Here is a 14,196-nt window from a genome sequence, read left to right as displayed (position 1 = left end):
TCCTGTATATGATCTGTCCTGTGATTGGAGAGGAGAGTGGAGCCCACTCTGTCTCCTCTACCTCAGGAGCAGCAGTGCCCATTCCCCATAGGCTGACAGAAATGGAGGTGCATGAACTGAAGGACAAACTGTAGATGCTACATCCCTTTTGTTTGTTTGTCTGTTTGTTTTTAGTGTGATGATAAAATAGGATTTTACGACTTTTTCTGTTTGTTGAAGGTGAGTTTTCAAATTAAGCAATACCTCACAGACCAGAATGAAAATAATAGTGGCCACTTTCCAACATGGAAATCCTATCCTGCTCTGTGAGTGTATTTGTTTCAAATACTTGCAGATTGAATTATGAAAACAAGGATTATAAATCTTTGATGTGAGTTGCTCATACTCATTTCCCAGAAGTCATTTACCGTAAGTGCATAGTTAAATGATTATTTCTTATTTGTTACATTTTTGAGAGTTTTTGAATATGTAAGCTTCCCAGATGTTTCTAAAATATATCATCACCTGCAATTTCTTTTTTGTTTATTCTAAGCTACCAACTTCTCTGCACATATTCCCTCACCTACCACCGATGATAATAATAACAGTACAAAAGTAGTTTAGTGACTATTGAGGTTTAAAGTGCTGAATTACAACATGGCAGGCTACCAACTACTTTCAAACAGGCAGTAGATAAAAATACCTTCACCATGACTCTGAATCTAGTGATAAATTGAATTTTAGGAAGGAAAATTGTAATCTAAATGCTGAAATTATGTTAGAAGTGAGAAATCAAAGAAAAGGGTTTAATCTTCATGACACGCTAATCAGTGACTTTATTATTAGACACTTAACAGCAAATACTTTCAAGTGCTAAATATCAAAAATTCTTGTGCTGGAAACTGCTGCACTGACAGAACTGAGATTGTTCAACTCTACCCTTCACATCCCAATCAGTACATTTCTCTGCTTAATAGTGCTTTTTCTCTACTGTTAGCTTTGTAATGATGAAAAACACATTCTGGCTTTGTGTCAGTACTAGAAATAGGACTTTCAATCATAAAATCTTTTGCCACTCTACCTCTGTGCCATGAAAGTGATTGAACGAAAAATTCAGTCTGTCAAGCAACAGTCAACAGCCACCGTGACAGCTGATTTTGTGCTGATCAAGGCTTCTAGCGTGGGAGCTTGTATTGTCCTGGGAGTACTGATGGCCTCAACTGCCCAGCAAAAGTTAAAGATGAGTAAAGCCAAATGCAAGGTAAAATTTGTTTTATGATGACATTTATTAGACTGTAAATCATGAGCGATATAGAATATAAGAGTTGAAATTAAGGTACATATGCTACATTTGTATGGGTAACAGAAGAGAAAGAGATTACAGTTTCTTAACCCTTTACCTTCTCACTTTACCATCATTAAATCTATTCAATTGGATTTCTATACATGATTTATTAAACTCAAAAATTCATTATGTTAGTGTATTTTCCGGTTTTTTTTGGAGGGTTATCTTGTGAGACAGCAATGCTATGGTATTGGAAATGCTGTTGGTGTAAGTTACTTCAGAATAAAACAAGTGCTTTATTAACAGCATCAAATATAAGCTGTTTTCTTCTAAGGGGAATATTAGGCTTTTAACTGGAGAAAAACTTGCAAAATTCTCTTAGGGAAGCTGAGTTCTGGCATTATCAAACCTACCACAGTTGAAATGTTTACCTTTTTGTCTGTGTTGCATTGCAATGTAAAGCCTCTGAATTGGCAAAGCAACAAACAAACATTTAAAAATAAATCTTTAGAGCTGGAAAATATGCATTGGCTTTTTTGTCTCATTGCTTTAAGCACTTTCCCATAGCCAGCATAAACCAACTCAAAAAAAACCATAGTGGCTGACCATAATATCTAGTCCTTTTTGAGACCGTGTCCACTCTATGACTGATATTTCTTAAAGAAAAAGAACTTGATTGATTTGAAAGGAGTTTCTACAAACCCTTATGATGTGCAGCTTGACTGTCTCAATGCTAACTTGGAGCTGCTAAATAGAATTGGAAAGCTACAGGACACCTGGCAAAGAATCAGTGGTTATTTCTTCTACTTCAGCGGGCACTTGGATGTCATGTTGGGTTGTCAGGGTTGAGGAAAAAAGCATAAGTCAATCTTTACTGAGGATAAAATCATTTTCCTTGGAAAATGAACTTTGGCTAAATCAAAACAAGGAAGACACAATCCAGGTTCCACAGCCCTTTTAAAACATACAGCAGAGAAACAACAGAGGAAATGTATTTGTATTATCTGACAAAAGCCATTTGTTTTTTTCTGTTAAAAAATGGACTCTTATTTCAAGAGAACAACAGAAAAAGCTGGAGCCTCCTAACTGAAAGAGGAAAGTTCACAATAAACTTTTTGGTTTTTCTTGAAGTCCAGAGTCAACGGAATAAGTATATTTTCTTTCATTCTACCAACTGATTACATTAAAACATTTTAAGACAGAAAAATTCATATATATATATTTAGATATTGTCCTAGAGTATCAATCACAGACATGACTATATAATAAAAAAGGAAAGTCATAAACCAGCTCTGTCGCATGTCTTGTCAGAATTTAGGACAAATTCTGTTGCAGGAAGCTGGAAGACATTTATGGTTGTTATTTTGGAGCAGTAATATTTTGCCAGAAGGGAAAATACTTTGCCTCAAATCACTGTCAAGTTTTGCAACTGAATCCAAAACTTTCTTATGACACAAGTTTTTGTTTTTCTCAGTTATTTTTCTGAACTTAGAACTCAGTAGTCAATATAAGGATACAAATTCCTCATTAAAGTTCAGAAATAAATTCTAGAACAACACCACCTACTACCATGAAACTACCTAATAGTTCCTAATGACCCGAAAATGTCCCTTGAACCAAGCAGAAAATAACTGTATTTATATAAAGTTGTAACACACTCTAGTTTAGATAAAGTTGTGTGTATATATATATCATATATATAAATATATGTGATATATATACATATATATGTATGCAACATATATATTATTAAAGGTATAGCAACATTTTAAAATGAGACATCCCTAAAGATGGAATTGAATACAGGTGCTTAAGAAAATAAGGAAATAAATAAAAAATGGTGGTACATTAGTAAAGGAGAAGGTACAGGTAGCAACCCTGGAAATGGAGATTGGGAAATGGCATTGTAATAGTTTAAATTTACTATTGTGTTGTATGAAATTAGCCATACCAAGTCAGAAAACAATTACATCTAGTTCACTACCTTAATTTGGATCCCAGACTGTGGCAGACCAGGCAGAAGCAAGGGGCAACCATATGATTACATTTTTCATGTGTACTCGTACACTCCATTAGTCAGCTGTCTTGAATCATTCTTTAGGGTTTTTTTCTCACATGAATTAAGAGAAATGTTTTGAACCTATGCAAACCGAGGCAATCATTTACCTGCATGTGCAGAATTCAACTACAAGCAAAGTGATAGTGTATGTCCTGTTTTGAACTTCTAGTCTGATGATGTCAGTCCTCTGACTCCATTCTTGTTTTATGACAAAAAATAAAAACTCATTCCTTATTCACCTTCTTCTTGGCATCCATGATTTTAGAGACCTCTATTGTATGCCTGAGGTTTAAGGGTCAGTTCTCATCGAGAAGTGTTTGTATATCTTTGGGAATCCTTGCTGTCCTTCTTTGCTTCTTCTCAAGTCTTATTATCCTTTTGGAGATATGAGGACCATAAGTATTTTGTACTCTCTTCCTTTCCTTATCATTCTTTATGTTTTGATTTTATTTTTCATTCTTCAATCTTTTTACTCTTTGCCCTTTTGATAATATTTTCACACAGCTCTTCATATAATTGCAAATCTTTGATTAAGTAGTAAGGTTAACAACTGGTATTTACTGACTACCAATAGTAACTCCTTTTTGTTGTGTACAAGAAAAAAATCAGTATTATTTCCTTCAGTGTGCATAATTTTAATGTTTTCAGTATTGGTTTATCCATTGTACTATGAAGTACTATCATACTACTCTTCTTCACTTTTTGACACCTTTTTCAACACTGCTCATTTAATAAAAAATTATTCTTGTTCATTCAAGTTTGGAATATATAAAAATAAGCAGGCATTTCTATTCAGTGGTTTAGCTCTGACACTGTCAATTTTTCAGCATGGTGAGTAATGCAAGATGATATGTCTTATACCAGTTCCTAGAAAACAATTTCCTACAAAATATCAATATGAATACAAAATATTAATCCTCACCACCATTGGCTACCATTATAAGTATAAAATTGTATAGCAAAGGTAGGATAGTAAGTAATTCTCCTTATTGTAAATAGAAAGCAGACAAGACCATACTAGAAGCCCATCTAGTCTTGTATTTTCTCTTTGGTGCGGTTGAACATAACATGTTGGAGACAGTACTGTAGCAGACATATTTGCAACAGCCCATTTGGAGAGTGTATTTCTTTTTATATTTATCAGACTTTACCGCTTGAAACAAGAAACTTCGATCCTTCACCCTTCAGGTAATTTCCATCACTCTTCAGGGCACAAGGTAATCTTTAACTGACAGAGCACAAAGCTGTGTTTTAAGGAGGCAGATTCCTCCATCGTTTTCTACCATGGGTACATTGCATCTTCCTCTGATGTATATGTCCCAGGCCAATATTAAAGACAGAGTGCTCAGCTGTTCACAAACCTGCTCAACCATGGCAGATCCTGTGAGATAACAGATGATCCAGTAGAAGGGCAGCATTTCCTGTCAATAGTACATAATTCCATTTGAAAACACACACTAATGCGTATGAAAAAAGCCAATTGACTCTACTTGTAAGTCATTTTATTCCCGGTACTCTTATATAAGTGGTATGAAATTCAGTATACACAAAGGTAAACTGGAATTGCAGATTGCTCTCACTGTTTCTTTAATTTAAAACTGTCGGTCTCATAAGTGAAATTGATAGGAGTTGTCTACAAAATACTTTCAACAAGCAAATAAAAATTAGGGCAGTTTGCTTTCCTGATCCATCTTGAGTAAATCTCTGTTCTGTTTTTGGTAAATCATTAAGCAACTGCTTGCTGGCTGAAAATGGGGACAGTGATATCTTTGCAACTCACAGAGGTGGTGTGATAGACTAAAACCACTAATCACACTAGTGATCATCTGATTAAAGATCTGAGACCAGTGATCATCCTAATCCAGCAGTTTTCTCAGTCAAAATCCTCGACTGTCCCTTATTTAAGCTGTTTTATAGCAGAGACATTGCTTCACCAGAAAAATCGAATATATATTGATAGCTTGCATGTATTTAGGGCCGTGCTATGAATCAGATGCAAAGTGTTTGAAGTGTTCTTGACTCCTCTGTTGACTTTTTAAATTGTTTTATAGTTTTCATTCTCTTATGGAGTTCAGATCATTAGGTCATTTCATCTAACTGCCTAGACACCATATATCAAGATACTCCTTTGCGAAATCCTTTAAATTTTGTATGACTAGGGGGTGACTTGTGGGTTGGCTAGCACACATTTTTCAAAAAAATTCTAAGATTTAAGCCATATGGAGAGAATTTACTATTTTCCATGGAATGGATGTCAGTTACAGGAGCTTGAGGGAGGACTTTTCAAATTCTTTTTTTTTCCATACAGAATGTAACAATACTTCGAACAGTCACACTGAAAATTTTGCAGGAGGAAAGTAGTTCACGTGGGTACCACTGCCTTAAAATTTCCAGTATGACCAATGAATAAGAGGGAATATCATGCAAGATACAGTCCCAGCTTTAAGTGACCACATGTCTACATTCAAAACAGCGTGAGACACTTTGGGTTATATTTTTAAGGGTTATTACTTTCTATGACTTTTTAAAATGGATTCCGTCCTGTCAGTGAAGTTTCTCTTACTCTAGAAATAATTATATAACATGTAACTTCCAAACTTGAATACCTTCCTTCTGTCTGAATTGAAAAAAATCAGATAAGTACCCAGAAAAGATATTTTTTTCCTTTTTCATTTAACTATTCAGATGTTTACTGTTCCATACATACATATATATATATGTATATTTCAAAATGTGTTGTTCTGGAACTCTGCAAAGTATCTTCATGCCTCCTGTAGATAAATTTGATGTTCTTATAATCTTGAAAGTGGAAAACAGATTAGAATACAGTTAGGGCAGGTTGGAGAGCTCCTATTCTGCATTGAATTTCTGAGACTATTGACCCCCTTTTTAAAGCTGTGTGGATTCCTGGATATTATCAGCTTATTTCTACATAGATTTTCACCTAGTTGCCACAACACAGATTTAAAATTCTGAAAATTATCTTAGATATGAGATGATACGGTAATTTGAATAAATGCCATTTACAGATATCGTTACCATATGTTATGTGTCCCTGTGAAGGATGACACTAGTCTCCCACTATTAAGGTATGTCTTTCTTGATCATAGTGTCACTTAAAATATCAATGCTCATATAATTCTAACTGTGGGGTTTTTTGTTAGAAAACCCTGCATGCTCAGGGATAACTGCCTTTGGTTTTGATTACACACTATGTTAATTGTTATTTTAAGCATACATTCTTATATAACATACTTTCATTAGCTTTATCTTGGTGTTTGCTAGTTTTCAGTTTCCTGTGATTGCATTGAAGACATAAATCACTGGACTTAGTTTTTCTATAAAAGCTGAAGAAAAAAATCCATATCCAACTTGAATAAATGTTCACTGTTTTACACCAAAAGTTATCCTAACTGTTAAACTGACTAAAGTCATGTTAATCAACATAGTGTGCACAGAATATCAAATACTGTATAAACTCCCTTGCTGGCGAAGAAATGCAACCAAATTTTTCTTTCACCTACGTGTGTGAGGACAGAACGTGTATCTCTATGAAATTTCTGTAAAAAGGGGATATTTGCTGACATTTTTCACTATGTAGAGCAGAATAAGCAGCACAGCTTGAGTAAGAAACATATCAGATGAAGGAACAAAACATTGGCATATAAGAAAATAAAAATTCAGTTTTGTCATGCTGCTTCAGTCCTGATCTTTTTCAGAAATGCTTACCAGAATGTTGGTGGCTCCTAGCAGCTTTTGCTGCAGTCAGAACTGCAGAAATGCTTTTTCATGACAATATGCTGTTAAGGAGCATCATTTTCTAAAATCTCTGACTATCTATCAAGTCCAATTCTTCAGAATCATCCCCAGTGACACATTTTCAGCATTACTGGGTCAAATCCTCCTTTGGTTTAAGGGTGGTGCTCTTGTGACATAGATTTATTTATCAGCATCATCTACATTTGTAAAAAATTCAGCTCATAGACCTGTGTAGAGAAATACTGAAGTGCTTTCTCTCTTTGATTGTCATTAGTTTAAGAAATTACTGGCTTTCAAACAGCTTAGTGACCTTTTATGCCCTTGATTAATTCCTCTCAAAATCTTCCACGGACTGATTTGGAGATTTGTTAGTTTTGCATTTGCATGGTAGTTCTGGGAAGCTGCACTCTTCCTCCTGAGTCTTGCCTCCTTTGTCAGAGAATCCCAAATTTTCAAACACTGATGCTATTTTGCTTTTTATGATTGTTACTTAATTCACTTGGAGATTCTGAAAAGCTTCAAATAACTGTATTCATCTGTTTTAAGGATTCTTATATTTTCATGCATATTTTAGTTCTTTATCAAGGATTTTCTAGGATCTATGAGCTCTTCTCTGATGATTCTTCATGACCATTCATTGTGCTTTCCAGCTTGCCATCTTGGATGAATATATGCTGCAACTACATAAGTTTGTGTGTGAATATACAAATATGTGTTTGTATACACACAGATATAAATGTATACATATGAAGGAATATGTATACCAACTCATATATGCCTAAGATATTTAGAATATATATATAGGGATATTTATAATATCATATTTAGGCATATAAGGAGGCACACAGACCTTAGGTGCAAGAGTGGGTAGCTCTGTAAAACTATCAGAAAGCATGATTTTCTTTTGGTGCTCTTTTCAAGCTCTTCATGACACTTTTGGAAGTCAAGTGTATAGTAGTATCTGCTCATCACTGTGACAAAGCATTTTTTGTCTTCTGCAAATTGAAGTTCATTACATTAGTGCTGATGTTCTCTCAGCAGGTGGTCGATGTCAATAATTTTTTGCTTCTGTGTAATGAAAGCTGCTACATATTCATTTCAATTCTGTTACAGAGCTCTGAAGTTCTGACAAGCAGTGAGCAGTTCTTCAATCAGGTAAACTTATGAACAGCTTCCTACTAGTTGGAATCATCTTGTCCTGACTAACCTGGGTTTCTCACAACTCGTCTCTGTGTTTGCCTCATATACAGTGGCTAGGCTGTCCTTTTCCTTTCTCAGTTTTTAGAGCTTGTTGCAGAAGACAGGCATCCAAACCTCACTTGCTCACTTGTAGCAGCTGTTTCTAAATGTTGGACAAGCTGATTTTAAGGTGCAGGCACAAGATAATTCTCACTGATCTGAGACTTGGATCATGTCCACAGGAGCAACTTACCTTGCCCTTGTCCAAGTCAGCACAAAGTCTCTAGTCAGATCAAGCTGAGTTCTGTTCCTCCAGAAATGAGCCCTTCTCTCAGGACTAGCGTCCAGGTGGCTGATATCAGTCACATGGGCACAAAACAGCCTTGTCTTAAATCTTGAATAAAGTGCTTCTTGATTATACACTATTCAGACAGAAAAGAAATCAACTAAACAAACAAAAAGAAACCAGCAAAAACCAACAAACTAAAACCCAGACTATGATGTTACATTAAAAATCTCTTTCAAGTCTTCAACCTGCTGTGGTACTCAAATTCCCAGTTTGACTTTCAGGAGTCTGCCGTAGCTTTGATATATTTTGCGCATAAATATATATATTTATGTGTACATAAATATATATATACTCTCTAGCTCTGAATCTATTGCAAACTTTAAAAAACTTTTTTAGGTATTCAAAAAAATTTCTAAAAAAAAGTAGATCTTCTTCCAAAGCTTTTGTTTATCTTATGACTCATTAGAGAGACAGTAACTCGTTGTGTGTTCATATTACACTGGTGACTAAATCTGTTGAGAAAGATCAGAGTTTTGCCCATATAAGTCGCCTTTAGTGCCTGTTAGAGCATTCCCTCTGCTATGTGCACATGCACTGCCAGGGTGGATGTAGCACCAAAATATTGAAAGACAAGGCATAAAGAAAAGATGGTTGAAAAGATTTAGTTCATGTCCCTCTAGATAATAAGTCACCACAATTCATTTTTATGATTGAAAACAGGAAGAGTAGTGTAGTGGCCATGGAGCTGCCCCTGGTTACCAGAATTGGTTATCTGGACTTAATACAGTACTGTGTGCATTAGGTAGGTAGAAATTTGTTATCAACGATATAAAAACATCTGTCATGCTGTCAAGTTTAATGAGAGGGAAGCATGCAAGAAAGGATTACAATCTAAAGATACAATTAGTTCTCTGGAAAAGAGGTTTGAGTTGTATAACTTGTTCATTAAAGCACAAAATGACCGATTCATGAACTGGCTGAGGCACAAAGGCACCTCTGGAAATTATCTGGTTCAAGCCTCTCCTTAGAGCAGAAACTTATGTTTAAACTTCATTTTGTGCCTGTTGCCTGGGAAAAGTCTGTCTGTCCTCTTTACTCCCCCATCAGGTATTTATAATCCCTGTGAGCATTTTTTTTTCCAGAATCAGTAGTCACAATTCTTTCAGCCTCTTCTTGTGTGCCAGGTGCCCTGATGCCCTTCGTTGGACTCCCCCAAGTATGTTCACATCTCTCTCATGCTGGGGAGCCCAACACTGGACGCAGCACTTCAGATGTGTCTTGCTATTGCCAAGTAGAGAAGGATCGCTTCCCTTGAGCTGCTATCAGCACTCTTGCCTAATGCAGCTGAGGTTACCTTTAGTCTTCTTGGCTGCAAAGGCACACTGCTGGCTCATGTCTAATTTCGTATCCACCAGGACATCCAGAGCCTTCTGTGCCAAACTGTTTTCCACATGGGCATATACTGGTATGTGGAGTTATTCCTCCACATGGTCAGGACTTGGCATTTTCCTTCATTGATCTGCAAAACTTTTGGCCAATTTCTTCAGGCTTTTGAGGTCCTCCTGAATAACAGGACACCAATCTGGTGCATCAGCCACTTTTTCAAGTTTTGTATCATCTGTAAACACACTGAGAGTGTGCTGCTGTCTGGATTATTAATGATAATGCCGAATAATATTGGCACCAGTGTGCTTACCTGAGGGAAGAGCTATGTGATGTTGTAGAACTGACATTCATAGTTTATGAAAACAGTTATATTCAGACCATTATATTAGAAACAGTCTGCCTGCCATCTTGATTGTCAGATGCTTCTGTGAGTTTTTGAGTTGCCTTTTCCATTACAGTCATTTTGAGAAAGCCCTTCCCTGTTGTTAAAAATAATGCTGTTCAAAAATCAAAGCCTAGTGATTTTTAAACTAATTATCATCACACTGATCTTAAACTATGAAAATTTTAAATAATATTGGTCATGCTCTTTGTGCTGGACTTAGTTTCAGTAAACTTGGTTTCAGTTTTCAGTACTGAAATTTTCAGTAGATGATCATCTCAAAGGCTAAAGAGATAAGTTTTTATAGTTTATGTTAGCCTTCCTTTTCAGAGCTCAGTGGTTACTCTATTTTTTTATTTCACAAGATTTTGTATTTACTTTGCTCAGTTCTGCAAGAAATTCAATGATGTTTCAGTAGTGAAACTTTTATGCTACTCGCTGGAGCTCTTGCACTAGACTAAAATTCATCTGCTGTCTTCTTGAGTGACTTTTATTACAATTGTTCATATTGTGCCCTTGGAAATGAAACATAAGTAAAGATTTCTCCATTAGAGGTGATGATGTGCTAGAAATAAGGTAATTAAAAGGAGAGGGCTGGCAGAAAAAAAAGGAATGTTTTGTACATCTATAAATACTGCTAATACTAATACTGCATCAGAAAATATTCTAGGACCAAGATTCAGGTAAGCCTTGCTCCTTTAATGTCCACATGAGCCTTTTTTTTTTTTTTTACAGAAACTGCTGTTTCACATGCATGTATTATTCAAATACTCAATGTATTGCTTTCTTGTGTTCATGACTTATGGCCAGGCAGGATCAAACTGCTTAATGTAGCAAATCTCATTAGGAAATTGCCACTGTAATGCTTCTCATATACTCGGTAAGTATAGATCTGCAAACATACTTGAATCAGCATACAGATCATAAAATAATAGAATCATAGAATTATTAAGGCTGGAAAAGATCTCTAAGATTATGAAATCCAACCATTAACCAGATAGTATTTATGTTTCTATTGACATCTAAAAGAAGATTCACTTTGATAATCTTGCTTCTACAGGACAAGAGGACACTCAGGGTAATCAAGTTTAATTCTTTTGAACTCTGGAGTATGGCACTTTAGCAATAGGCAGAAGTCCACCTTAGTTTTGTTGTCTACCTGCCATATTAGAAGACTGGTCCAAATTCACACTTCCGTCTTCCTGGCTATTTACACCCATTTCTTTTTGTGCAGGTCTGGTCCTTTAGTTTAAAGTGCTGCTTTCACTTTCTGTTCTTTGCTCTTCCCTTTCTCTGACCGCTCTCGCTCCCATGCCCTGCTAGAAGGAAATGTTGCAAGTCATCTTTCCACTTTGGTTTTATAGCCTTAGCTATACACACATTTACCTTTCAGCCACAGTATTACCCTTCTTCCATTTGATAGTTGTTTCTGTTTTCTTTATTAACTCTACAAGTCCTCCACTGTACTGCTCCAGTGGCTTTGTACATAGAAAATGTGCAGAGAGAGAAGTAAAGATACTGCAGAATCATTGTTAATATCAACTTTTGTATATTTAAGTTCTTAAAAAACTTGTAGGCTAACAGCTTCCTGATCTAAGAAGAAAATGAACGAGGGCAAAGAGGGGAGAGGAAGAGATTTAGGTTTGTAAAGGTCATGACTATCTTTGTTCAGAATATCTGCAGTTATTAAAAACTTATAATTAAATGAAAGATCAGTTAAACCCAGTGCAGTCTACTGTAGCCATTTATCTCTGTCTGTTTTCATAGACATAGTACCAGAATTTCTTGATTTTTCCTGAAAATTAAGTGGTGGTCACTCAGCATTTTTCTGTCAAGTTTGAAAGAAATTTTCAAAAGATGCTAAGGGAAATATATTCTTCCATTTCCATGTAAATCCCAATTTTATCCCAGATTGCATCTAATCCCTAGTTCACTTCCTTTCCTACCCTTCTGCCTACAAGCTGGCCTCTGTCATAGTCTGTGCAATGAGAAAAGCCTGCAAGGCTTGAATAATAATTGTGTTTCCAAGTAGTTCAGTAGGACTACTTTTTGGATTAAACTTCATTCAGCAATGCCAACTGAAAGATTTGTTATGAAGAATGTATATAAATAGTGTAGTGTACTGGCTTCATAGAGGAAAAAAAATGAACTACTTCCATCAAACTGTGTAGAGCAATGTTTATCAGGTTGTGGTTTCTGCGTCAATGATGGTCTCTAAAATTTCAAGAGTGCTGCGAAATGCCCCCGTTTTTCTGCAAATACAAAATATATGTGTATGAAGACAAACAAAGGAAACAGAGGGATATGGAAGAAATACAGAAACACTGAAAATGTAACCGATGTTCAGTAGAGCAGTAATTGAAACTTTTTTGTGGCATTATTTCATATTTGGGTGGATAGTTTGGTGTGTTTGTTTGCATGTGTGTGCTTGCACACACATATACTGTGTATCTATGTGTGTGTATGTTTCTATATTTCAACTGGGTATCCTGCAAATTTGAAAAGTGTGAAAATCAGAGTCATTGCTCCTAATCATTCCTTCCAGTTCTATCACAGCACGCAAGTGCTGTAGTGAAGAAAATCAAGAACTGTGCATGCCACCAGCAGTATCAATGCTGAGGAATTCATTCAGCTTGTCTTAGTTCAAAAGAAACTATTCACTTGAGTGGCACTGGATGTGAGAGGATGAGCTTCCAGGAGCTGTGCTCATTCTTCCTTCCTCCTTTTAGAAAGTTAGAGCTAAAGGTATTCCTGCATTCCCAAATAACATCTTTTTGTGCCAGATTTGAATCACACTGACAGCCATTATGCCCACTGATTTTTCCTCATTAAGAGGTCCCAAAAAAACTTTACCCTAAAAGCTAATTTTTTTCAACTTTAAGAAAGGAGCCTTCGTTTGTTTTTTGGTTGGACTGTAAGTTTGGAGAAAGAGAAATTTCAAAAATATATCAGTTTTTGAGACTAAATTAAGTCTATTAGACATTAAAAAGTATTCTATCTTACTCCTTCCTTTCGCTTCACTCTCAATCAACTAAAATACTTTCTCTTGGACTTTTTTTTCACTCTACTGTTTTATAACTGGTGTCTATTCCTCCAAGTATGGAAATGATATGAAAAAAATTTATACATGTTCTTAGTGGGAAAGACCACAAAATAATAATAACATCCACTTTTAACTAGTAATATATTCTTTTATACTTTTATGTGTAATATCTGTCTTATGTACATTGAAGTTTGATAATTGTAATCCTTCACAATGACTTTGAAGAGATAAAAGTATCAGCACTTATGATGCACTTCCTACTTTTCTGCGCTCTAAGGTATTATTATATTAGTAGAATAAACATTTAGTTTTTTATTTAACATGGAATTTCTGTTTTAAAATATGCAAAACAGAATATTTCAAAATATTGCTATAAAAATTGAAGCTAACACAGATTCTGGCAAAGATCATCTCTTTCTTAAACAGGGAGGAAGAATGGGAAAAGGAAACCTTCATGATTGTGAGATATCTTTTAGGTCAGTTCATCCAAGTCATCCCTTATGCAATGCTATCAAGATCAATAAGACTTGCTATAGAGTGCCTTGCTGAAGTTACTTTGGATAAATTATTCACCAAGAACTTCACAGTTTTATGGTATTTTAAAACAATGATTTAAAAAATCTCAAAGGCATGGCAATTCAAAGTATTGATCTTTAGCTTGGAGATTCAGCTAATTATACCCAAACATGACAGGTTGACAAAGTTTTCAAAACTAGTCTGAAAAGTTAGGTGGGCTAATTCAAGTGATCTATAACATTCTCTCCTTAGGGTCAAGTTTAAGGCACTGTAGAAATGCCTTTTAGAGCAACGGCAGCACTTTGCCTCCTGCCAAAAT

General features: G+C 35.5%; 1 protein-coding gene across 2 annotated transcripts in view; it reads left to right on the top strand.

Moving 5' to 3' along the window:
* Positions 1 to 14,196, top strand: part of IL1RAPL1 (interleukin 1 receptor accessory protein like 1) — a 701,789-nt gene that overhangs the window by 257,690 nt on the left and 429,903 nt on the right. The window contains exon 1 of one of the 2 annotated variants that reach the window (XM_032679222.1): positions 8,193 to 8,237. The exons of the other annotated variant lie outside the window; for it this stretch is intronic. The gene's annotated coding sequence lies outside the window, so the exon portion shown is untranslated. Of the gene's footprint in view, positions 1 to 8,192; positions 8,238 to 14,196 lie in introns of those variants that run through there. 2 annotated transcript variants of the gene reach the window in all.

This window comes from Chiroxiphia lanceolata, chromosome 2, assembly GCF_009829145.1.
Source record: "Chiroxiphia lanceolata isolate bChiLan1 chromosome 2, bChiLan1.pri, whole genome shotgun sequence".
NCBI lineage: Eukaryota > Metazoa > Chordata > Aves > Passeriformes > Pipridae > Chiroxiphia > Chiroxiphia lanceolata.
This window is presented reverse-complemented; position numbering and strand designations above follow the sequence as displayed.